The sequence below is a fragment of the Schistocerca gregaria genome, chromosome 8 (genome assembly GCF_023897955.1).
Source record: "Schistocerca gregaria isolate iqSchGreg1 chromosome 8, iqSchGreg1.2, whole genome shotgun sequence".
NCBI classification, from domain to species: domain Eukaryota; kingdom Metazoa; phylum Arthropoda; class Insecta; order Orthoptera; family Acrididae; genus Schistocerca; species Schistocerca gregaria.
In genome coordinates this window covers 162,399,954-162,424,720 of record NC_064927.1, presented here as the reverse complement: position 1 = coordinate 162,424,720, position 24,767 = coordinate 162,399,954, and the positions used below count along the sequence as shown (strand labels likewise).

At 43.7% G+C, this 24,767-nt stretch overlaps 1 protein-coding gene across 2 annotated transcripts in view; it reads left to right on the top strand.

Moving 5' to 3' along the window:
* Positions 1 to 24,767, top strand: part of LOC126285449 (homeobox protein PKNOX1-like) — a 656,766-nt gene that overhangs the window by 238,237 nt on the left and 393,762 nt on the right. The window lies entirely within an intron of this gene.

Below are 24,767 nucleotides of genomic sequence, written 5' to 3'. Positions count from 1 at the left end.
CATGATTTTATGATATAACAGTTTAGAATTGCAAAAGTGACACAGTCAGAAACTCCAATAACGAGGATTTTTCCGTCTTTTTTTAAAGCTAGCCGGTGTTTTTCACGGTTGCGAGGCCTACTCGGGTGTGTGTGTGATTGTTTTCGCTAGCTTCCTGGACCCTCCCTCGAGCGCCTCCGCTTCCTTATCTGCGTTACCACGCGTGCAGACGGAAAAGGGAGGAAAGGTAATCGATGTTATCCGGGAGTGAGGCACCGTTCCCAACTTTCTCGGACGGCGGATGTGACTGGCTGGCTCCACCTGCCACGCCAAGGCTGACAATCGACGCGCTTCCATTCTTCGGAAACGCATCTTCGATGTCACTGATGGAGGGAATCCACCTTTCGGCGTGCAATCGATATACTGCTGCTATACTTGTAGACCTTTCAAGAAAAAGGAGCGCCGAATGAAAGTGAGAAAATTGCAAATGAGCCAACTCGATTTAGTGGATTCACGCGGAGTTCACAAGTCGTGCAGCTGGACTCAAGTTCTCTCAACAGAGCTTCTATAATTTGTAAGTTAATGCTTCAAAAAAGAGATGAAGTGGCCTTTTAAACCAATTGTGGCATTGCTGCGTGGACAAACACGCGACTAACAAGGGGGAAGGAGTCATGTTTTGTGTGTCAGGTTAGCAGCCTCTTAAGAAAGATAAACATTAAAATCTGTCCAACGTTTGCTTTCAGTATGACGTGGCATTGGCACAGAAACGCATTCGCGCTGCGAGTGCTTGGCGAGTCCATCCCATAGTTTAGAAAGTGCGGCCGTGTCGGTTGACTGACGCCTGCTGCATACTTCGACCGTTCTTATTGCCAGTTGTCTAATACACAGCGTGCACTATTGGTGCAGGGAAGGTAATTCATAGTCAGGCGTGTGTTATATGTAGAGCCATTTTCTTACGTCTATCTGAATAGTCCGCGCGGAATGGCTGTGCGGTTAGAAGCGCCCTGTCACGGACTGCGCGGGCCCTCCCGCCGAAGGTTCGAATCCTCCCTCGGCATGGGCATGGACATGGTGTGTGTGTGTGTGTGTGTGTGTGTGTGTGTGTGTGTGTGTGTGTGTGTGTGTGTGTGTGTGGTGTTCTTATCATAAGTCAGTTTAAGTAGTGTGTAAGTCTAGGGACCGTTGACGTCAGCAGTTTTGGTCTCTTAGGAATTCACACACATTTGAAGATAACTTGAATAGGGAAACGGGGAAGCAAAAATCTCTACAACCTGTGCTTGAGAGGGTTACAGGAACCGCTATCTATTCTTATCACTCAATAAAAAAGAGAATAAAGGAGGGGGATAAACATACTTATATGTACGAGAAGCAGTCAAAACGTGCCCGTAATTTCGTTGTAAATACTTATTACCACGATATGGGTACATATTTAGTTAATCGCCTTCAAAATAGAATCTTCAGCATACGCATGCACTTGTTTCAACGCTCCTGCCATTGCTTGTAACAGCGATGAAAGTCCTGTTTTGGTTTCTTCTGAAGTTCAGCCGTCGCTTTGGTTTGTACGTCTTTTACGGTGGCAGAACTGTTATTTTTGAGGCCCCTTTTGATCTTGGGTGCTAAATCCGGAAGGCTGGTAACGAGTGGAATGTTCGTTTCTGCGAGCTGTGTCCCCACAACAAGCAATGTGTGCGGCAGTGCAGTGTCTTGGTGTAATGTCCATCCTCCGTGCCATTTCGCCGCAAGTTTTGTTTGGACTGCCTCCTCTATTCATTTCAAAACCTGCCCTTAGAATGGGCCGTTAATATTTTGTCTATCTGGAACAAATTCGTCTTGCCTGCACCTTCTTTGTCGAAAACTGCAATGAGCATCGCTTTTGGTTTGGATTTGACATTACATGCTTTCTGTGGTCGAGGAAAGGTCGTTGTATGCCATTCTGGTGACTCCTTTCTTACTCCAGTTATACTCGTACACGCGGGTCTTGTCAACAGTAACGGTTAGTTCGAGAAACCTCGGGTCCTCAGTGTTTTTCTCAAAACGTTCGGTTACAGTGAACAAACGAGTTTCCATTTGATCCGAAGTCAGCATCCGTGGCAGAAACTTAGCAATGCCACGTTTCATATTCAAATCATTTGTCAGGATTCCGTGAATGGATCCATGAGAAATCTACAATTGCTGTGCCATCTCGTCGATGGTTAATCGTCCATGTGATCTAATTGTTTCACTTGCCCGGCTATTTCTTCGTTCCTGGAAGTTGATGGTCTTCTACAAGGGTATTTGTCTTCCAGTGTTTCCTGTCCATCGCGAAAACTTAAAAACCACTCGTAAACGGCTGTTTTCTTCTAAGCAGCGTCCCTGTAAACCGTTTGTGAAAAACAAAGGTAAAAAATATTGCGTAGTGGACAACGTCGCTTACTACATTATTGGCAATGTAAAATAAAGGACATGTGTGAGATCCCTGATAACCAGTTCCACAGCATTACCTACAAATAAAATTTTCTTCTTCTTCTGCAGTTTGCCCAAATCTGCACATGAAAATTAACGTTTGTCCTTTTCTCGAACTGCGGCATCGTGCCAACAGATCAATGCGCCCTCTTATCTGTAAGTAAACAAAATAAACAACATTATGCAAATTATCGCAGACTAATCAACTATAATTTGTTAAATCAGAGTAAACAATTCAAATCTATACGAGGGGCATCAAAAAATTACAACAAAATTCCAGGGACTTTTTGACTGCCCGTTGTATTTCTTAAACCCTCACTACTTCAGAGAGACCCAGCGGCTGCAGCAAAAACAAAAACAACAACAACAACAGAAGAAGAAAATTTTATTTGTAGGTAATGCTGTGGGACTGGTTATCAGGGAACTCACTCATGTTCTTTATTTTACATTGCGAATAATGTAGTAAGCGGCGTCGTCCACTACGCTATATTTTTTACCTCAATTTTTGTGAGAATTCCACCTGTTAGCGCGTAGTCGCACTGGTATAGTTTGAGCTGATCTTTATTTTTGCGATTATTTCTTTTTCGATATTCTCGTAAGAAACTATTGACTATGAATGTATACATGTGTCGAATTGTTGGTCGTACTATAGTATCTCGCCCATAAAGAATGAAAGTAAAGTAAAAGGCGCTAACTTGAAATAACTTTTTACTGGTTGACTTTAACCTCATGAAAAGTATTAAATGCGAGATAGCGAATCTTACTTATAGTTCAGTGCGTAAATATTCACCTATATTCAGAAATGTAAAAAAATCTTGGAAAATTTATGATTGCTTTCAATTTGCGAAATAATTTTTTTTTCATCTTGATAGTAGTATACTGACAAGAGTCCGATTCTCTACTATACTTCAACTAAGGCAGTGGTTATACAGCTTGCAGGAGGATCTAGCTGGATGCTCGTTGATGAATCTGCAACTTCTGAAACCTCATGGAAAGTCTCCACTCTCTGGCTATAGAGAGACCGGAATCAATGATAGGTCTTGAAGTAGATTTCATTAATCCATCCAGAAAACAACAGTAGCATTATTCCAAATAAAAGTGACCGTGGCTACAGGTTCATGGCTCCATTCCAGTTTGCATTAGTCCGGACGATCTGTAGGATGCTGTAGTACTTCGTGATAAGGAATCCAGGTATCGATGAAAATAATGACCAAAACGTAGTTTTTTTGCATATAAATCACCTTTTACCAGACAATATTTTCCCTACACAAATTCAAAGAAGTTCTAGCAATGATTATTTGGTATTAATAAGTTAAACTTTCTAGAGATCAAAATTTCCTCAATGGCGGCTTACAGTGCCTCGATATTAGAAAGCACACTCTGTTTGACAAGTGACTCAATTCTCCGCGGTCTCGTACAAAAAATCGGCTACATTCCAACGTGCTGTTAACATTGGTAATTCACCGAATAATGCTGCTAATACAAGAGCGCCGAGCGTAATCGCAGATGTTTCTGTTTGATTTTTGGCTATTTGATGCAAATGTTTCGAAATCTAAAGATGTTCTTAATTCTCGCGTAGCGATGCAGATTCCAAATAAAACAAAGATGTCAAAAAATTTTTCGTTACAATTTAAGGTTGTTGACCTTGCTCGTCTTACTAGAGTTCTCTGAGCGAGCATAATGAGATACTATAGTACTGACATTACTTGTTAATTCAAATCGTTAATAGACTCGCTACCTACAGCTTACAAGTTATTGGCGAGATATAGTCTTGTGTGTAGACTATAGCTGTGGAACTGCAGCTTCCATACCTTGCGGTGGTCGTACATAAGGAATCCTTGACCGCTGCCGTTGTCCCCTGACCTATCATGCTAAATTATTTTGTGCGCTCTCTCTGCACGTAATTGTGAAAACTTCATCTGCCAGCAAGAGTCCGAGGAATGTTGTTGTGCCAGATGTCGGTATGTGGAATGAAGGCTATTCTGATTTCAGACCAGCGTTTATTGCTGCATTTGGTAACGTTCCCATTGACATGAATTACCCATTTTGGTAAACAGAAAGTACTTTATGGAGTGCAGAGGGATGAATTACACTTATGTCGACTGTATAGTTTCAAGTGGGCAGCACCTCGTAAAGATCCTTCATACACTATGTGATCAAAAGTATCCGGTCAAAATCATACGTTTTTCATATTAGGTGCATTGTGCTGCCACCTACTGCCAGGTACTCCATATCGACGACCTCAGTAGTCATTAGGCATCATGCGAGAGCAGAATGGGGCGCTAGGCGGAACTCACGGATTTAGAACATGGTCAGAGAACCGATGACCACAGATGTTGAGTCCCATAGTGCTCAAAGCCATTTGAACTTAGTACGTAGTCAAGTGATTTCGGTGTCATTGTGTCATACGTCTGTACGCGATATTTCCACACTCCTAAACATTCCTAGGTCCACTGTTTCCGATGTGATAGTGAAGTGGAAACGTGGAGGGACACGTGCAGCACAAAAGCGTACAGGCCGACGTAGTCTGTTGAGTGACAGAGACCGCCAACACTTGAAGAGGGTCGTAATGTGTAATAGGCAGACAACTATCCAGACCATCATACAGGAATTCCAAACAGCATCAAACAGGATCTACTGCAAGTATTCGGTAATTATGCGAGACGTGAGAAAACTTGGATTTCATGATCGAGCGGCTACTCATAAGCCACACATCACGTCGGTAAATGCCAAACGACGCCTCGCTTGATACAAGGAACATAAACAATGGTCAATTAAACATTGGAAAAACGTTGTGTGAAGTGATGAATCTCGGTACACAACGTGGCGATCTCATGGCAGGGTGTGGGTATGGCAAATGCCCGGTGAACGTCATCTGCCACTGTATGTAGTGCCAACAGTAAAATTCGGAGGCGGTGATGTTACGGTGTGGTCGTGTTCCCTTGTTGTTTTGCGTGAAACTATCGCAGTACAGGCCTATATTGATGTTTTAAGTACCTTGTAGCTTCCCATTGTTGAAGAGCAATTCGGGGATGGCGATTCCTTGTTCCAACACGATCGAGCACCTGTTTATAATGCACGGCCTGTGACGGAGTGGTTACATGACAATAACATCCCTGTAATGAACTGGCCTGCACAGAGTCCTGAACTGAATCCTATAGAAGATCTTTGGGATGTTTTGGAACGCCGACTTCGTGTCAGGCCTCACCGACCGACATAGATACCTCTCCTCAGTACAGCACTCCGTGAAGAATGGGCTGCTATTCCCAAAGAAACTTTCCAGCACCTGATTGAACATATGCCTACGAGAGTGGAAGCTGTCGTCAAGGCTAAGAGTGGGTGAGCACCATATTGAGTTTCAGCATTACCGATGGAGGGCACTACGAACTTGTAAGTCATTTTCAGCCAGGTGTCCGGATACTTTTGATCACATAGTGTACATTATCTACTACTTTATTTTCTTTTCATGATAGATCTTTCTGGACTGGTAGCGTTTAAACAGAACGTGAATTACGCAGCGCTCAAACGATGTTTCACGCTCATGTCCTCCCATTTCTGTTATTTCCTGTTTACCCACTTACTTGTTTGCTACGCACTTCAGTCCCCTCTGTTCCCGAATTATCATACAGAATCTCTCAATGTAGGAGCTACACTCATTTCTCACTAACAAATAGCTAGAACTTCGCTCAGGCGAGCGTGGCATAGTACTGTACCATAGTACACAGAAGAACCAAAGAAAATGGTACAGTTGCCTAATATCGTGTAGGACTCCCGCGAGCACGCAGAAGTTCCGCAACACGACGTGGCATGGACTCGATTAATGTCTGAATTAGTGGTGGAGGTAATCGATGCCATGAATCCTGCGTGGGTGTCCATAAATCCGTAAGAGTACGAGGGGGTGGAAATCTCTTCTGAACAGCCCGTTGCAGGCATCCCAGATATGCTAGACAATGTTCATGTCTGGGGAGTTTCGTGGACAGCGCAAGTGTTTAAACTCAGGAGAGTGTTCCTGGAGCCACTCTATAGCAATTCTGGACGTGTGGGTTGTTGTATTGTCCTGCTGGAGTTGTCGAAGTCCGGGGGAATGCACAGTGGACATGAATGTATGCAAGTGGACATGAATGGATGCAGGTGATCAGACAGCATGCTTACGTACGTATCACCTATCAGAGTCGTATCTAGACGTGTCAGGTGTCCCATGTCGCCGGCCGCGGTGGCCGAGCGGTTGTAGGTACTTCAGTCCGGAACCATAAGGCTCCTACGGTCGCAGGTTCGAATCCTGTGGCATGGATGTGTGTGATGTCCTTAGGTTGTTAGGTTTAAGTAGTTCTAAGTTTAGGGGACTGATGACCTCAGCTGTTAAGTCCCATAGTGCTTAGAGCCATTTGAACCATTTTGTCCCATGTCACTCCAACTGGACATATCCCTCACCATTACATAGCCTTCACCAGCTTGAACAGTGCCCTGCTGAGATGCGGGGTCCATGGATTAATGAGGTTGTTTCCATACCCGTACACGTCCATCCGCTTGATACAATTTGAAACGTCCGACCAGGCAACATGTTCCCAATCATCAACAGTCTATTGTCAGTGTTTACGGGGCCAGGCGAGGCATAAAGCTTTGTGTCGTGCAGTCGAATGCCGGACATTTGCCACACCTTGCCCCTTCGCTAGGTAGCTTGAGTATCGATCCCTCAGGTAAGGGACGCCCTTCCTCGTGCTACTGTTCGATTTCAAACCGCGTCTCCACATCTTACTCGATACAACCAGTACCTAAGGGATCGTCTTCTTCGACGTCTTTGCGAAATACAGAGTTTCTTTTCCGAAATCGAAATATTTATAACTTCTGGGAAACGAAACGATACCGACGATTATGTCAGTACGTAATTAGTTCTGCTAATTATAAATATAGATCCCTCTGTCTGTACGTTAGCTTCCTTTCACGCTTACTGATTGCGATATAAACAGTCTACCGCCACGGGAGCAGCAAGAAAAATGATTCAAATGGCCCTGAACACTATGGGACTTAATTTCTGAGGCCATCAGTCCCCTAGAACTTAGAACTACTTAAACATAACTAAGCTAAGGACATCACACATATCCATGCACGAGGCCTGATTTGAACCTGTAACCGTAGCGGTCGCGCGGTTTCAGACTCTAGCGCCTAGAACCGCTCGGCCACTTCGGCCGGCAGCAATAAGAAAGGAACGATGTAAAGAGAATGCGAATGTACGCTAATCATTTCTTTTTGATCACTGCAGGCGGGTGAGGAGGAGGGGGAGACAAGGGACTTAACCATTCGGAGCCGGTAAAATAGTGGCAAATGTCCGGCGTGGCTAATGTCCGCACATCGTGTGCATTCATCAAGGGTACTCGAGTAGGCCTTCGACTGCGTAAGCCCATGTCGATCGTGTTTCGTTGAATGTTTCGCACGCTGATACTTGTTGATGGCCCAGCATTGAAATCTACAGCAGTTTGCGGAAGGGTTGCACTTTGGTCACGTTGAACGATTCTCTTCAGTCGTCGTTGGTCCCATTCGTGCAGGATCTGTTTCCGGCCGCAAAGATTTTGGAGATTTGATGTTTTATCGGATTCCTAATATTCACGGTACATTTTTGAAATGGTGGTACGGGAAAATCCCCGCTTCATCGCAGCTTCGGAGATGTTGTGTCCCATCGCTCGTGCGCCAACTATAACGCCACGTTCAAACTCACTTAAATCTTGATAACCTGCCATTGGAGCAGCAGAAACCAATCTAAAAACTGTGCCAGACAGTATATATCTCATATAGGCGTTGCCGACCACAGTGCCGTATTCAGTCCGTTTACATGTCTCTGTATTGGAAACCGGATGCGTATACCAGTTTCGTTGGCGCTTCATTGTAGTTCCATGCATTATAAACCATGCTGTAAGAACGGTGATGTTAATTCGAATGGAAAAATTTATAATGGAATGAGGGGAAGTTGGGCGCACTAAAGCAAAAATTATTATTTTGGTACAGTCATAAGAAGTAACATAAGACAGAGTGTATGTAAGATGGTTGTGTGAGGCGTAACCAAAAGGAAAATTACGAAACAACACTGGATATAATTGAAGTATTTATTCAAAAGTTATCACCAGAGGCTTGAGCCCAACTATCCCATTGTCGAGGGATTCCCTGATCCTAGAGTTCGTGTGGTTGAGACAGGAATCAGTTCTCCACTGTGTCCTGCAGTTCATCGTCCGAGTAGAAGCGCTTCCCTTTGAGATTTAGCGGACCAAACTCATCGACGTTGCATGGTGACAAAACCAGGCTATAGGCGGATGGTCAGTCTGAACTTGGCACTTACACTTTGATCTTGGACACATGTGGACGCATGTTATAATGGAGCAGAATCACTCCCTCTGCTAGTAGCCCAGACGTGTGCTCTTGATGCAGTTAGATTGGCTACGATGTGTCTCACAGTACACGACACTGTTAATGGTTTTTCCGTGCTCGAAGAATTCGATAGTACTGGACGTCGAAAAAGACCGTGGGGGCGCAGCTTTGAATGTTTTAGAGGGAGGTGACGATTCCTGCTCCCATTGCATGCTGTCTCGCTTCGTCTCTGGCTCGAAGTGATGCCTCACTACGTTATCTCAAAGCGGCAAATACCGATTTCAACCGGTAGGCTATTACGACGTTTCATAACTTTTCAATTGAATTCTCCTTATAGTTTCTTTACTTTCGCTATACTAAATAAATTTAAATGCAAAAAAGCAGTTCGGTGAAGTTTTGGTTGCGATTGTGCATGATTCCCCGCTCGATGGTGTAGGTACCCGCAGTTGTTAGGTAATCGTGCGGTTGAGAAGGAAAGCTTGTGTTAAATACTAGCTGCAGTGCGCGGCGTTGCCCGGGATGTTTAATATCTGCACCCAAAGTGATTACCCCCGTGCCTTGTTGATACTCGAATGCCAGCCGCATGGGAAACTACAGTCGCTTTAAATCTAAGGCCATATTTCAATCACCGGGTATCAGCGGAATGCGGGGAATGAAGACGTCTTCACCTGCGGCATACCCCGCTATGACGGTGGCCCCTATTACGTTCGCTAACAAGTTCTTCACGGTCAACCATGTTCCATTGCATATGAACAGCGGTAACCAATCAATAAATGAGTGTTTCCAATCAGGTTTCTGTCAAATTCTCAAGCTTCCGCTCGTCCCGCGACCTGGTACTAACTCCGTGAGGGGTATTGCCGCTTTAATTTAACCTCGCGATAGGGATTACAGTCGGTTTTCCGCGATATACATCGTTTGTTAGGCGTTTAATTTTCTTCATGGTTCATTTGAATGTAGAAATTTGAAGTAAGTCGGCCAAGAACTTTGAAGAAAATCGGCCTATTACTTTGCGAGATGTTTGATAAAAACGTTTCTAGAGCCTGTGCCCGCCATAATGTTCCTTGTGTAGAAATGTGAAGTAAATCGGGGAAGAACCAGAGTACGAAATCTTACATAGACAGTGGCCTTCCTCTTTTCTTGAAGGTGAAGTGTGAACATTTCATCAAGACCATAATAAAACTGTAGATTTGTATGAATTACAAACGGACTCTCGTCTTTATATATATATTAAATGTAAAGTAAAAATGTGTGTGTCACTGTCAGCTTGAGTGCAACCTTCCGTCGCCACGGCATGTGGTGAGGGAATGATGCCTACTCAAGAAAGCAAACAGGAGTAATCTTCTGAATTACAAGCACTTATCATCAACGTCGTTTTGCAATAGGATTTTGAAATATATACTGTGTTCGAACATTATGAATTACTTCGAAGAAAACGATTTATTGATAAATAACCAACACGGATTCAGAAAACATTGTTTCTAATCGAACTGCGTGCCTGTGGAGTATCGCCTCAGTTGTGCGACCGGATTCGTGAGTTACTGTCAGAAACGTCACAGTACGTAGTAACTGACTGGCAGTCATGAAGTAAAACAAAAGTTATATCTGGTATTCCTCAAGGAAGTGTTGTAGTCCTCTGCTAATCGTCATCTACATAAGCGACATGGGAGACAATTTTAGGCGCCCTGTTAGAGTGTTTGCAGATGATGCTGTCATCATATAATCAAAATCATTTTTAAAATGATTTAAACAAGATATCTGTATGATGCGAAAAGTGGTAACTGTCTCAAAATAATGAAAAGTGTGAAGTCATCCATAAGAGTACTAAAAGAAACCCGCTAAATTTCGGTTACACTATAAATCATACAAATCTAAAGGCTGTAACTTCAGCTAAATATTTAGGGATTACAATTACGAATAACTTAAACTGGAACGACTACATAGATAATGTTGTATGAAAAGCAAACAAAAGGCTGCGATTTATTGGCAGAACACTTAGAATGTGCAATAGTCTTAGTAGACTACACTAGACTCTCGCTAATCCGGCCATTTCTGGATCATATGGGTGCCGAATTAGCGAAAGTGCCGGATTATTGAGAGTCTGAAATTTATTTTATTCATTTGTTTTGTTTTTTATTTATTTTGTAAACGTAGAGGATATAGTGTACAGTACTTTATTAAACCGAAGTATACAATTTTAGAACATAGTGGATATACTTCATTAAATCCAAAAATACATTAATTTTCAAAGAAAGTGTGTACTGTACATAACTGTACAGTCGTATCACTCACTATGAAACAAGTCCCTAATTTTTAATTGTCGCAATGATGATACGCGACGGCGGCATGTTTTATCACGCAACCGCTTTACAAGCATTACATCGGTACTACGTGTATCTGGTTGTTGCGTAATGTACCCCAGGAAGACCTAAGCAGCTTCAGCACCAGTCTTGTGAGAAATCTTCATGCTCTCTCCTCATGTGTCCTTTTCTTCATCACTTTCATCATTATTTCTTCATCTGTTAAAGTTTGGTCCGTAGCACAGTTTTCCTCATTCAGCCACTTAGTAACATCTTCATCATCAATTTCTTCTCCTCCTGGAAGATTGTGGAACATGTCAGTGTACAAAGTAATTGATAATTCCGAATTGACTGGCTCATTGCTGACACTCACTACTGGATCCAACTCGGCACCAATGGATGGCCACAATTTTCTTCAGCTCCTCATTATGATAGCGCTATCCACTTTATCCCATACTTCGGCTGCTTGGAAAACAATATCACGTTTGTTAATTGCTTTCCACGCCTTCAGCATAGTCGCGATGGAGTCGATTTCACTTTCGTTCAGCAAGGAGACGAGAAGTGAATGTCAATAATGACGTTTAGTTGATTCCAAACTTCCCTGGTCCATGGGCTGTCACATTCGGTGGGAGAAAGGGCTTGTATACCATCGGACTATAGAGAAACATTTGAAGGATAACTGGGAGCATTGTCAATTATAAAGGTAGCTTTCAGTGGAAGCTTTTTCTTCTTTAGCTGTTTTCTCACTGCTGGTACAAAAGTTTCATGGAACCACCGATAGAATATTCCTCTGAGCGCAATACTGGACTGGTAGAGTATTTATGTCAGTGTGTTGAAAACAATGTGAATGTTGGCTTTTTCTAGTCACCATAAAGCAGTGGTTTATGACTCCCATTTGCATTACGACTCACCATTAATGTTACGCGCTGTTTCTGTTGCTAGTAACTACGAGCTTCCTTCTCGTTCTCGGCAGCTAATGTTTTTGAAGGAAGCATCCTGTTTCATTAGCATTATACAAGGCATCAGCAGTTAAATCTTCTTCCTCTATTATCTTCCGTATCTTGCTTACAAACTCATCAGCATCCTTATCGTTAGCTGAGCTACTTTCCCCGTTGACTGTCAGCTACCTAATGCCACGTCGTTTTTTCCAGTTTGATAGCCAACCTTTGCTCGGTGCAAGCAAGTTATTACCGCCAAGTTGTTCGTTGAATGTAGCTGCTTTTTCCTTTATAATCGGGCCACTGACTGGAATTCCTTTATTGCGTTGTTGTGTGAACCATCTATAAACAGCTACGTCCAGTTCTTCATTCTCACTGTTTCGCATGACCTTCCGTTTACCCAACTCACGATCCAGTTGTGTTGAGTACTGTCGAATAACATCTTCTTTCTTTTTGATGTCATAAATAGTTGCCTCGTCCAACATTGAACTCAGCAGCAATGGCTTTCTGCGAAGAACCTCTATTTAACTTATCTAAAATTTCGAGTTTCTGCTTGAGGTCTAGCGTAACGTGTTTCCTTTTAGAAGACATTATTCCGAACTGTAAAGAAGGCTACAATTTCAAATACAGTATATAAAGCATTGTTTAACTAAGTATTGTTGAGCAGGATAAATCATTGTGCACGAGTTTTTGGATGTGCGTCTGATTACTGAGAGGCCGGACTACTAAGGACCGGATTAGCGAGAGCCTGGTATACTTAGTAGTTACGCCATGCTTGTCCGCAACTGATGGGACTGACGGAGTACATCGACAAATTTCCAAGAAGGGCAGCTCGTTTTGTAGTATCGGAAATAGGAGAGAGTGCCACAGACATGATATGTGAACTCGGGTGGCAAACGTTAAAACAAATGCGTTTTTCGTTGCGGCAGCATCTTCTCGTCAAATTCCAATCATTAACTTTCGCCTCCGATTGCAACCGTTTTGCTGCCCGCCAACCTACATAGAGAGAAATAATCATTACAAAAAAGAGGAATCAGAGCTCACACAGAAAGTTTTATGAAGGTGGTTCGATGAACCCTCTGCCAGGCACTTACTTGTGAACTGCAGAATAATCATTATATGTAGATGAGTCTGATATACGGGTGAAAATAAACCAACAATAACTGTAGATTTTATTTGTCTCACACTCGTGCTATCCACAACTCAAGTGGCACCTGTCGTCTTGTCCCTTTCTGTTTCTTGTAGTTGTCATAAGATGGCAGCAAGAGTCGTAAGTCGTCATGTTTTCCGCGAACTTCCGGTATTGATTGAATACAGTTACTCGTCTCCCGCAAACAACCCACCACTCTCTGCCCTTACTCTCCCCTCTGTACTCCAACTACTACATGTTGGCTACAACACTATCACCACCGGCATCTTTTACGTAGCTGGTTTCAGTGGCAAGTATCGGCAATTCCTTGCAGAAGAATGTGAGGTGTCCGAAAGGTTAGTGCGTTGCACTGTGTCGCAGAAATTCATATATGCCTCTCACTGTGCATCAGTCACACAACCAGCGTGCCTGATCCTGAATCTAAGTATAACATTTTGAAGACAAATTGATATACAAACATGTTCGTGAGACTGGGATACCCGATTGCAACTAACCTTTCAGACATTCGTTTAATGTGAGAGCGTGAGCATTAAAAGCTTCTTCAAAACTGATTGTGGAAGATGGGTCTAAAATTCGCCTGTTCTACGGGGTCCAGTCAACGGCAGTGTCATTGGGTGTCTACGTAGATCTAGCGTAATGTGTTTATTGCATCTTCTCGTTGAAGTTTTGTTGTGCCCGCGCCGCGCGGGATTAGCCGATTGGTCCAAGGCGCTGTAGTCATGGACTGAGCGGCTGGTCCGGCGGAGGTTCGAGTTCTCCCTGGGGCGTGTGTGTGTGTGTGTGTGTGTGTGTGTGTGTGTGTGTGTTTGTCCTTAGTATAATTTAGATTAAGTAGTATGTACGCTTAGGGGCTGATGACCTTATCAGTTACGTCCCATAAGATTTCACACACATTTGAACATTTTTTGTTGTTGTGCCCGCGCCTGATCGTAGCGTACTAAACAAATAATAATTATTAATCCACAAGGATGTAGAAACTCAAGTCAAGATGCAGTGCGAGGAAGATATAAATCCTATAGCTGTGAATTCTCTTTGTCCATTCAGGACGCGAGAATTGCAGTGTTTCCATTCTCGTGAGTTTGTGTTCCAAAAGCATTTTGTTCTAGTAACTTAACGGTTTTACCATCTTCAAGTATTATTTGCATATGGCAGCAATTGGAGGTAGTCCTACCTCAAGGGCAGAAAGTTTAGGACAAGTCTCCACGAAAGATGGTATCGTTCGCGAACAACCTAGTATTACTCCACTCTGCACAGTAATAACGCAGCACGCCACACAATAGCGCTGCCGCAATTTTGTCGTTTTCTTTCCGGATGGAGCATTCTGTGGCCTGCATAAAATCACTACCCTCGCGCCTTGAAGAATACGTGTCCGCGTTCAACAAGATGCCACTCCCAGTCTCCCAGCGCCAGTAATCATGTTTTGAAGGCCAGCAGGAGATAGAGGTGTTGCTTGCTTTGAAATCGATTTAGTTAATTTACTCACTCTGGCACCTGCAACTTGCTGCTGCAGTCTCGACCTTGCCTAGCGTGAAGACGGGTTTACACTACGGGAGATTTGGCTCACGAAACAGGAGCGTGAGGCTGATTCGCGAGACATTTGCCTTACCCTTTCATTTACACAAAGCGAGCGCTGTGCCAAACAGGCCCGAAAAAGGTGAACCGTCGCCTTGGACGACACAACCTTCGGCTGCTGTAGCCGTGTCCTCCCTCATGATGACATACTGGGAAAAAAGCACGAAACGAGGTCGCCACTGGTGGAGTAGGGAATTATTCCGTCAGTGATGCTAATATATTAACCAGCTTATCAGAGGTAACGCATCGTAGATACCGCAGGAACTTCATCCATATATTAACCAGCTTATCAGAGGAAACGCATCGTAGATACCGCAGGAACTTCAGCCTTATGACTAGAGAATATACCGGGTGATCAAAAAGTCAGTATAAATTTGAAAACTGAATAAATCATGGAATAATGTAGATAGAGACGTACAAATTGACACACATGCTTGGAATGACATGGGGTTTTATTACAACCAAAAAAATACAAACGTTGAAAAAATGTCCGACAGATGGCGCTTCATCTGATCAGAATAGCAATAATTAGCATCACAAAGTAAGACAAAGCAAAGATGATGTTCTTTACAGTGCATGGGGGCATAATTATTATGCAATGATTTTAGTAGGTGTGTGTCCGGTTACGAAGTCTCGTAACCGGTTGGCCCTGACTAGTATTAGTACGCAATCTGACTGCATAAAATAACTATAAAGAATGAAAGGAAATTTCCGCTAACACAATCGATTCATTAAGTTCTCTGCAACTATAAAAGCTATGAAACAACAAAGCACAAGTGTAACTGTTCTGTGTGTGGAAGTGTGATTCAACGTACATGTATGTGGCACGGTTCTTCCTCAATACGACAAGATATTTTAAACACTATTTACAATGAACTAATTGAAAAACCAGAAATACTATAATTGCACATAGAAACCAGAATTACAAGTCTAATACATGAACACGAGCCAGATGATTTGTTGACTGAACCTGTGACCAAGACGCATTGTCATTGAGGAAATGTGAAATATTTTTTTTTTTAACCGCCATATATTTGACGAAAAATACACTGTGATCATTGCAACATCTTCCGTCCATACATTACACCAACCGAACAGCATCCACTGTCTTGCCCAAAAGAACAACAAATGCGCACGACATCCTCTCAACTAGTACTGCTCTCGACATCCTTTCAACAAGTACTGCCCACGGCAACCCCTGAGCTACTACTGCACCAGTGTAGGCGGCGGAATAATAATCTTTGGCGCAATCTCTGTCGCTGTGACTCAGTGTAGCCACCTTCCAACAGGAAATACTCAATATGTCCACCATCATTCCTCAACAACAGCTGTAGTCGAGGAATAATATTGTGAACAGCACTGTGAAGCATGTCTGGAGTTATGGTGAGGCATTGGCATCGGATGTTGTCTTTCAGCATCCCTAGAGATGTCGGTCGATCACGATACACTTGCGACTTCAGGTAACCCTAAAGCCAATAATCGCACGGACTGAGGTCTGTGGACCTGGGAGGCCAAGCATGACGAAAGTGGCGGCTGAGCACGCGATCATCACCAAACGACGCGCGCAAGAGATCTTTCACGCATCTAGCAATATAGGGTGTTTTTTCGGTTCTAATAAAACCCCATGTCATTCCAAGCATTTGTATCAGTTCTTACCTCTCTATCAAATTTATACTGACTTTTTGATCACCCGGTACTTACTTCACATCTATCGGTGTCCGAGGTTGCTTTAGGGTTGTATTTATTCTCTAAAAAGTCGAAATATTTGTATGTGGACCACTTCGATCCGTATACATTCTCACTGCCTCTAAATAAGGTTTTTTTAATACAACTGTAAAAAAAATAATAAACGTATAAAATATAATATAATAAACGTGCATACACATACAGTACAAGATTTGAGTACGCAATCCAGTGCGGCTGCTTTTGTTCTCTCTCTACCTTTCACTTCTGTAAGACGCAAACAGACTTTTCTTTCTTGATTTCAGGGTTGAGACTGAGAGATTACGCTCGTTTTGTTCCGCGCATCCTCCTTTTTGCACGATTGTTAGGGACTTTTTCTTTAGGATCCTACAAGTGGGATCGCTTTAGTAAAATTCGACAATGCAGATGCAAACCGCCTAGTTAATTCTCTGGCGTGCAAGGAGCGATATTTGCTCCTCGCGAAAAATAGAGAAACGAGACAATTTCTTTCGCGCCCAGAAACCTACAAGAGTCTGGCTCAACGCGAAGCAGCCTCGCGCATGTTTTGCAGTTGGCTGTCGTTTACTCTGCGAAAGACTTGCCTCACGTAGCTCTTGCACTATGCTGTGCTGTGTATCCGTGGAAATGGTCTTCATGGAAATATTTCTGCATCAGTTTTTTTTTTTCTTTCCTGAGCCTACGGGATTGTTCGGACTGCATGCATCAGCACTGACTTTTATCCCTAGACGTGGGCACAGATTAACTGGTTTTTGTAAGTTTGCTTGGTTAGCTGTTGATGACGACAGAAGACAGATTATCTTTTTATCTCGTAAACAAAGCAGTGTCTGAGCTGGAAGACCTGACAGAAATCAGTTGTACGACGTGCTGAATGGGATTAGGTGAGCAAACACTGTGGATTGGGAGTAAACCAAAGAAAGAGAAGAATTACTAGGAGTAACAGGAACGACATGAGTGAGAAATCATAAGAATTGGGGATTACCAAGCAGCCGAAGTAAAAGAATTCTACTACCAAGGAAGCGAAATAACAAGTGACGGACGAAGCAAGCAGGATATAAAAAGCAGACTAGCACAAGCAAAGAGGGCATTCCTAATCAAAATAATTCTACTTGTATCAGACACTTATCGCCCATACTTTGAGAAAGAAATTTTTGAAAATGTACATCTGGAGCACAACATTGTACGGTACTGAATTTTTGATTGTGGGGAACCGAAAAAGAAGAGAATGAAGGGTCTGAGATGTGATGCTATAGAAGGACGCTGAAAATTAGGTGGACTGATAAAAAATTAGGAGATTTGCCGCAGAATCGGCAATAAGAACGAACAGGATGATACGGACTAGAGTAAATGCGTCAAGCAATAACTTCCCTAGTACTAGAGACAGCAGTAAGAGGCTGAAAACTGTAGTGGAGGACAGATGTTGGAATATATTGAAGGGAAAATGTCAGACAATATCGCATGCAAGTGCTATTTTGACTTTAACAGCTTGGTACAGAAAAGGAACTCGTGGCAGGCCGCTTCAAACCAGACGGGTAGAAGAATCTTATCAACTGCCCCCTTGTCAGTTTGTCAATGTACCGTTAAGACTGTCGGCCCGTGTTCGGGAGTACTTGCGTTAATCCCGTGTCGAGCAATTGTGGCTTGATTTTTCTCAGTCAATTTCGACAAATTATGCCAGTAAAATTCTGTGTACTGAACTCCATTAACTCCACAACTTCTTGAATGGTCAATCGTCGAGCCACAATCCAGGTGATTCCACGAATTTTTCAAGATTTTCACCGTTTCGAACCGTGGTATGAAGACCAGTGCGATATTTGTCAACAGTTGACATTCTCTCTTTTCTGCAACACGAAAACCAGCCACACACTTGCGTTCTTCCCCATTACATAATCTTTGTAGGCCGTTTTAAACATTTCAAGAGTTTCTGTGTCAGTACTTCCGAGCAAGAAGTGAAACTTTACAGCCGCGTGCTGTTAACAAGAGTCAAAAAATTACAAAAGAGCTAACACTAAAAAGAAAATCCACGCAAGCCAAATGCAAGATTCTTTAGCGACACTTGGTTTACTGACTCAGGAATGTAAACTCTATATGTTCTTAGCGGCGAAACACTGTGCTGCTAAACATCACGAGGATATACCCAAAAGAAATCGGACTGACGTGAAGCCATCCTCGAACCGAAGAGGCAGCTGACGTTGACGCAGACATGGACGGGAAATTCAAACTCCAAACTCACGAGAGAGAGAGAGAGAGAGAGAGAGAGAGAGAGAGAGAGAGAGAGAGAGAGCCCTGTCGTATGGAACGTGCTGGTTAACGTAATTTGTGAATGCAGCGCTCTCCTGCAGCAGCTGTCTCAGCGTCTGCCGTTGAAGTGTTCTGCCGTTGAAGTGTGTTGAGCATCTCGGTAATGCTCTCGCGTCGACTAAACGATCTTGCTCTTTGTTGGATCTTCTCACTCACTCACTCACTCTACCAGGATAAGAATCCCATATTGATGAACAGTACTAAGGAAACGTTGGACAAACGCCTCCTAAGTCACTTCTTTCGTGTATGAGTAACATTTGCTTAAGATTCTTTCTCTGGATCCCAGTTTGGCGTATCCTTTTCCTATTATTTCCTTGTCCGCCCCCGGTAGCTGAATGGTCAGCGTGAAGGATTGTCCATCCTCTGAACCCGGGTTCGATTCCCGACTGGGTTGGGGAATTTTATCCGTCCAGGGACTGGGTGTTGTGCTGTCCTCATCATCGTCATTTCATCCTCATCGACTGCAGGTCGCCGAAGTGGTGTCAAATTGAAAAACCGACACCCGGCGACCGGTATGCCCGACAGGGAGCCCTAGCCATACGATTAAATAAATAATTATTTTCTTTATGTGGTCATTCCACTTCAGATCGCTCTGGATAGTTACTCCTGCATACATTGTAATATATGCATACGTCTAAAATTTCCAATAAAGATTTTGCTTACTTGTGGTTTCCGAGAAAGTTGCGATTTTTGTCCATATTTTCCGAGACGTATCCCAAAAAATATTCAAATCCGTGTGAAATCTTATGGGACTTAACTGCCAAGGTTCAAAAAATGGTTCAAATATTGGACTTGACTTCTGAGGTCATCAGTCCCCTAGAACTTAGGACTACTTAAACCTAACTAACCTAAGGACAACACACACATCCGTGCCCGAGGCAGGATTCGAATCTGCGTCCGTAGTAGTCGTGCGGTTCCAGACTGTAGCGCCTAGAACCGCTCGGCCACTCTGGCCGGCTAACTGCTAAGGTCATCACTTCCTAAGCTTACACACTACTTAACCTAAATTATCCTAAGGACAAACACACACACACACACACACACACACACACACACACACACACACATGCCCGAGGGAGGACTCCGACCTCCACCGGGACCAGCCGCGCAGTCCAAGACTGCAGCGCTCCAGACCGCTCGGCTAATTCCGCGCGGCAGATGTATCCCATTTACGATATTTGTCATCCTTAGGATGCCACAAATTCTTTCTTTCTTGGATTGAAATTATCAGTTTCTCACCGTCCCTTTTTCATACATTAGGACTTCGGCCGATTCCACCGAAGTCTGTACGTTCGGGCGACGAGGACGGCTGCATTGAGACCGCGCGCATAACGGCGTACTGATTTGAAAAGATCGACCGTCTTCGGCTGACGTCGGCCGTCGTCGATTCCACTGTGACCGCAGCCTGACTCGTCCCGTCTGAGGACAACTAATAAAGTATTTATAACTGCGAATTCCCCCCCTCCCCCCCAACAGTCCTTAATTCGACGATAGCCATGTAGTCAAACAAGATCCGTCGTGGATAAAATACCGTCGTATAGTGTTTTTGTGTATCACTGTCGGCCGTGCCGTTATCACGTCAGCCTAGTGCGTGGGACGCGTCCCGCAGGCTGGCGCGGCGCGCCGCGGTGCCTCATCGATTAGCGATATGGAAGAGGCACTCCTCAGTTCTCGCGTAGGGCGGCGTAATCGCCGCTTGGTCACGCTCCAGCCTCCTCCAGAAGTGCTGCGCGCGCACGAGAGGCAGCGCGGCCTGCAAGTACCGGCTTACGTCCGCTCAGCCCGGTGGCACGCCGACGTTTATCGACAAAAGTGCCATCACACGGCCGTATCAGTACACCTAGGTTCGGAGCATTTGTGGATTTAGAGAACGCCTTGTAACTGCGCGATTTGGATTGTGAATGAGACATTCGCGTCGGCACTGTAATGGGGCCTAGAAAGGCCAGATTTACTTCTTGAGGATGACTGGATATTAAACACACATTATATACCGGGTGATCAAAAAGTCAGTATAAATTTGAAAACTGAATAAATCACGGAATAATGTAGATAGAGAGGTACAAATTGACACACATTGGGTTTTATTAGAACCAAAAAAATACAAAAGTTCAAAAAATGTCCGACACATGGCGCTTCATCTGATCAGAATAGCAATAATTAGCAAAACAAAGTAAGACAATGCAACGATGATGTTCTTTACAGGAAATGCTCAATATGTCCACCATCATTCCTCAACAATAGCTGTATTCTAGGAATAATGTTGTGAACAGCACTGTAAAGCATGTCCGGAGTTATGGATGTTGTCTTTCAGCATCCCTAGAGATGTTGGTTGATCACGATACACTTACGACTTCAGGTAACCCCAAAGCCAATAACTGCACGGACTGAGGTCTGAAGTTTGGGAGGCCAAGCATGACAAAAGTGGCGGCTGAACACACAATCATCACCAAACGATGCGCGCAAGAGATCTTTCACGCGTCTAGCAATGGGGTGGAGCGCCATCCTGCATAAACATCCAACGTTCCTCCAGGTGTTTATCAGCGAGGCTGGGGATGATGCGATTCTGTAACATATCGGCGTTCCTCTCACCCGTCACGGTAGCAGTTACAAAACCAGAATCACTTTCCTCGAAGGAAAAAGTCCCGATAACGGTAGATGTGGTAAATCCAACCCATACCGTAACTTTCTCGTCGTGAAATGTAGTTTCCACGACAGTTCTAGGATTTTCGGTAGCCCAAATTCAGCAGTTGTGGACGTTGACAGACCCTCGGAGTCTGAAATAAGCTTCGTCGGTCCACAACACGTTACTCAACCAATCGTCGTCTTCCGCCTTCTTTTGAAACGCCCACACCGCAAATGCCCTCCGCTTCAGTAAATCGCCAAGTAACAGTTCATGATGCCGATGGATTTTGTACGGATAGCATCAGAGGGTACGCCTAAGTGCCACCCAAACAGTAGTGTATGGAATGCCGGTGCGACATGCGACTGCACGAGTGCTGACTTCCCCGTGCATAGACGAACCCGCTACAGTCTCCATTTCTTCCTGGACTGTCTCAGCAGCATTACGCCTTGTGCTCGGTCGGCCACTACGGGGTCTATCGTCTAAACAACCCGTGGCTTCGAACTTCGAAATCATTCTCGCCACAGCTGCATTTGTCAATGGACCTTTACCCGTTCAAATCCCCTTCCTATGGCGATAGGATCGTAACGCTGAACTAGCACATTCCCCGTTCTGATAATACAGCTTCACTGAAAGCGCCTTTTCAGGTAACATCAACATGCTGCGACTGCTGGCGCATCTGATTCTCATTACAGCTCCTTTTATACACGATTGTCATGCGCAGTGACTGACGTTTTGCTGTCCAGCGCCATCTGTCGGACATTTTGTGAAATTTTTTTGTTCTAATAAAACGCCATGTCATTCCAAGCATGTGTGTCAATTTTTACCTCTCTATCTACATTATTCCGTGGTTTATTAAGTTTTCAAATTTATACCGACTTTTTGATCACTCGGTATTTCGTCCCGAAAAACACACTGAAAAGCTTGATGTCAGGTTCTGGCCTACTTCATTGTGAATCTGGACATATCAGTGTGCACTTGAAGCGGAACTATGCGGTTTAGTATAGTTACGAAATTCCAATACTCTTGTAATGCCCTACGTGTCAGACCTCTTAATGCTTTATACATACGAAGAGGCCTTCTACGTCAGCGTAGATGCGCACCCGTAGTCACGCATGTTGTCTGGCGCACTGTGGCGAAACGAACCTATTACCTTCAGGTCTCGGTAAAATAATGCGAATGGCCGTTTGATAAGCGTTACTTTCAAAGTAAATTTCCTTTTACCAAGATGAATTTAGTTAATTGTATGTGCAATGAATTTCTGAAATCACGAAGTGTTTGACTCTCGTTTAAAACTTAACGCTTTTGAGGACCAGCCTCTTAGATTCTCTTGCAGCTCATCAATCTTAGAGATTAATATTATATGAGAAAGTTCAGCTGTTCTTGTAGCTACACTACGCGTTTTAATTTAAACCATTAGCTGCTCTTGTTTGTGTGTTCGCGCTAATTAAGTGGTGTTGCTATTTGGTGACTGTATCACGTTTTCTATGCTCTGAATATCTGCTGTATCACGTTTTCTATGCTCTGAATAACTGCTGTCATCGGCTGGCGAGATCACGTGACACGAGCTATGATTGGCTTACAAAAGCGCGTCGCAATTTCAATTTCAGTGCTTCCGAAACTAACGTGCTGTGTTTGGTGGAATTCGAAAATGCACTTTTGTAATACGAAAATATGCAGCGTACGCGTTGCTGCAGATCAAAAATCTTTCCTTTTTTTCTAGATTTCGTTTTCTAAAGTGCCGGGAAGTTCTACGCCGGCGTATAAGACGTCTACCATTCAAAGAAATGACAAGTTTTACAGTTCTGAGGGTAAGCATACTGTCACTTAACACGGAAAAAGTTTGTCACTCGGAAAAAGTGTATTTTTTAACCGAAAAATCCGGGAATAATCCGGGAATTTTTTTTCTTTGTCCGCTATACAACTTTTGTGTGTGTGTGTGTGTGTGTGATGTTATCCTTACGGAATTGGTCTGCTAACCGAAGTTTTAAATTCACTTGCAGTTTTGCCTTGAAAATGATAGGTGTGCATCTATCGCAATATGGGCAGTTCTCGACGACGCCACCCGGTTGGTTGCATCCCCTTAAGCTTTTTAAACACTTTCGGACTACTTCCAGACTTTTCCATTCTCGAATAGTACACGTGAAAAATGGACGCCAAAATCTTCCCGTGCGACGTCTCATTTCCATATTTAATTACGATGATCATTTGCTCCTTGTGTAGGTGGGAGCAACAAAATATTTTCACATTCGGAAGAGAAAGTCGGTGATTGAAGCCTTGTGAAAAGATCTTGCCTCAACGGAAAACGCCTTTGTTTAAACGATTGACACCCCCAACTCTCGCGTCATAACCGTGACACTCCTACCTACTTCGCGATAATATAAAAGGGGCTGCCTGCCTTCTCAATATCCTCCGTGAATCATAACTGGCAAGGACTCCATGCCCCAAAGCATCACTGGCAAAAAGCGATCTTCATTGCAATAACGCCTGTTACAGTCAAATTAACGGGCAACTGCTAGATTATATTGTTTTCAACTTCAAGGAAACCAAGCTTTGAATCATGACCTTATGGCTGCATCACAGCATGCTAAGTACACATTTACGTGTCGGTCCAAGTACAAGAGACAAAATTTACTATATTTCTACGAGCCGCAAGGAGCAGTCATTGGTTTGGATGTTTCAAAACGACCGAAATAAAGCACAGTTCTTTCGCTTAGCACTTTCAAGGCAATGGTAGTTTGTTTCTTTGTGTACACTGGAAATGTCGCAATCACTGTTTTAGAGGATAGAAGAAACGGACAAGTATATGCAGTCTAGAAGATTTGATGCGTCTTCTAAGTGTTCTGTCAAGGAAACACAGTCTTCGATATAGTAATCGGACTATGTGGAATAATAATTAATCCCACTAGATTTTATCTTTTAGGCTGGACGTTGGTTCGGCAAAAAAAAAAAAAAAAAAAAAAAAAAAAAAAAAAATCCAAACTCCTCCTGGCGTGCAGGGTTTGATTTTTGGAAAATCCTTTCTTAGCTGTCAGCCGCGCCACAGAAAGAACATCCAGAATTCATGTTTCTAGTACCAGCAGTTGTGACTGCGTGTTGTCACGTCCATCAGCCTGTTTCTCCTTTTATATGTGCGGATTACAGAGCCCATAGTGGAGATGCCATGCGGCCGGCGGTGTTTGCTGAGGCTGGGCTGCGGCGGCGGCCGGCGTTACAAAGGGCTCCCCGCTGTAGCAGCGCGGCCGGCCGTCCCCTCAATAATTCACAGTATCCAGAAAAGAGCCCCGCTTGGCGAGCCGCAATCACAGGCCGGCCCGCCGCTGCCAAACGTCGCCGCCTCATGATCTCTCCACAAGGGCTTCCTGCACTGGTCCAGCAACGGACACCCAATTACCTGCCGAGTGGCCTCT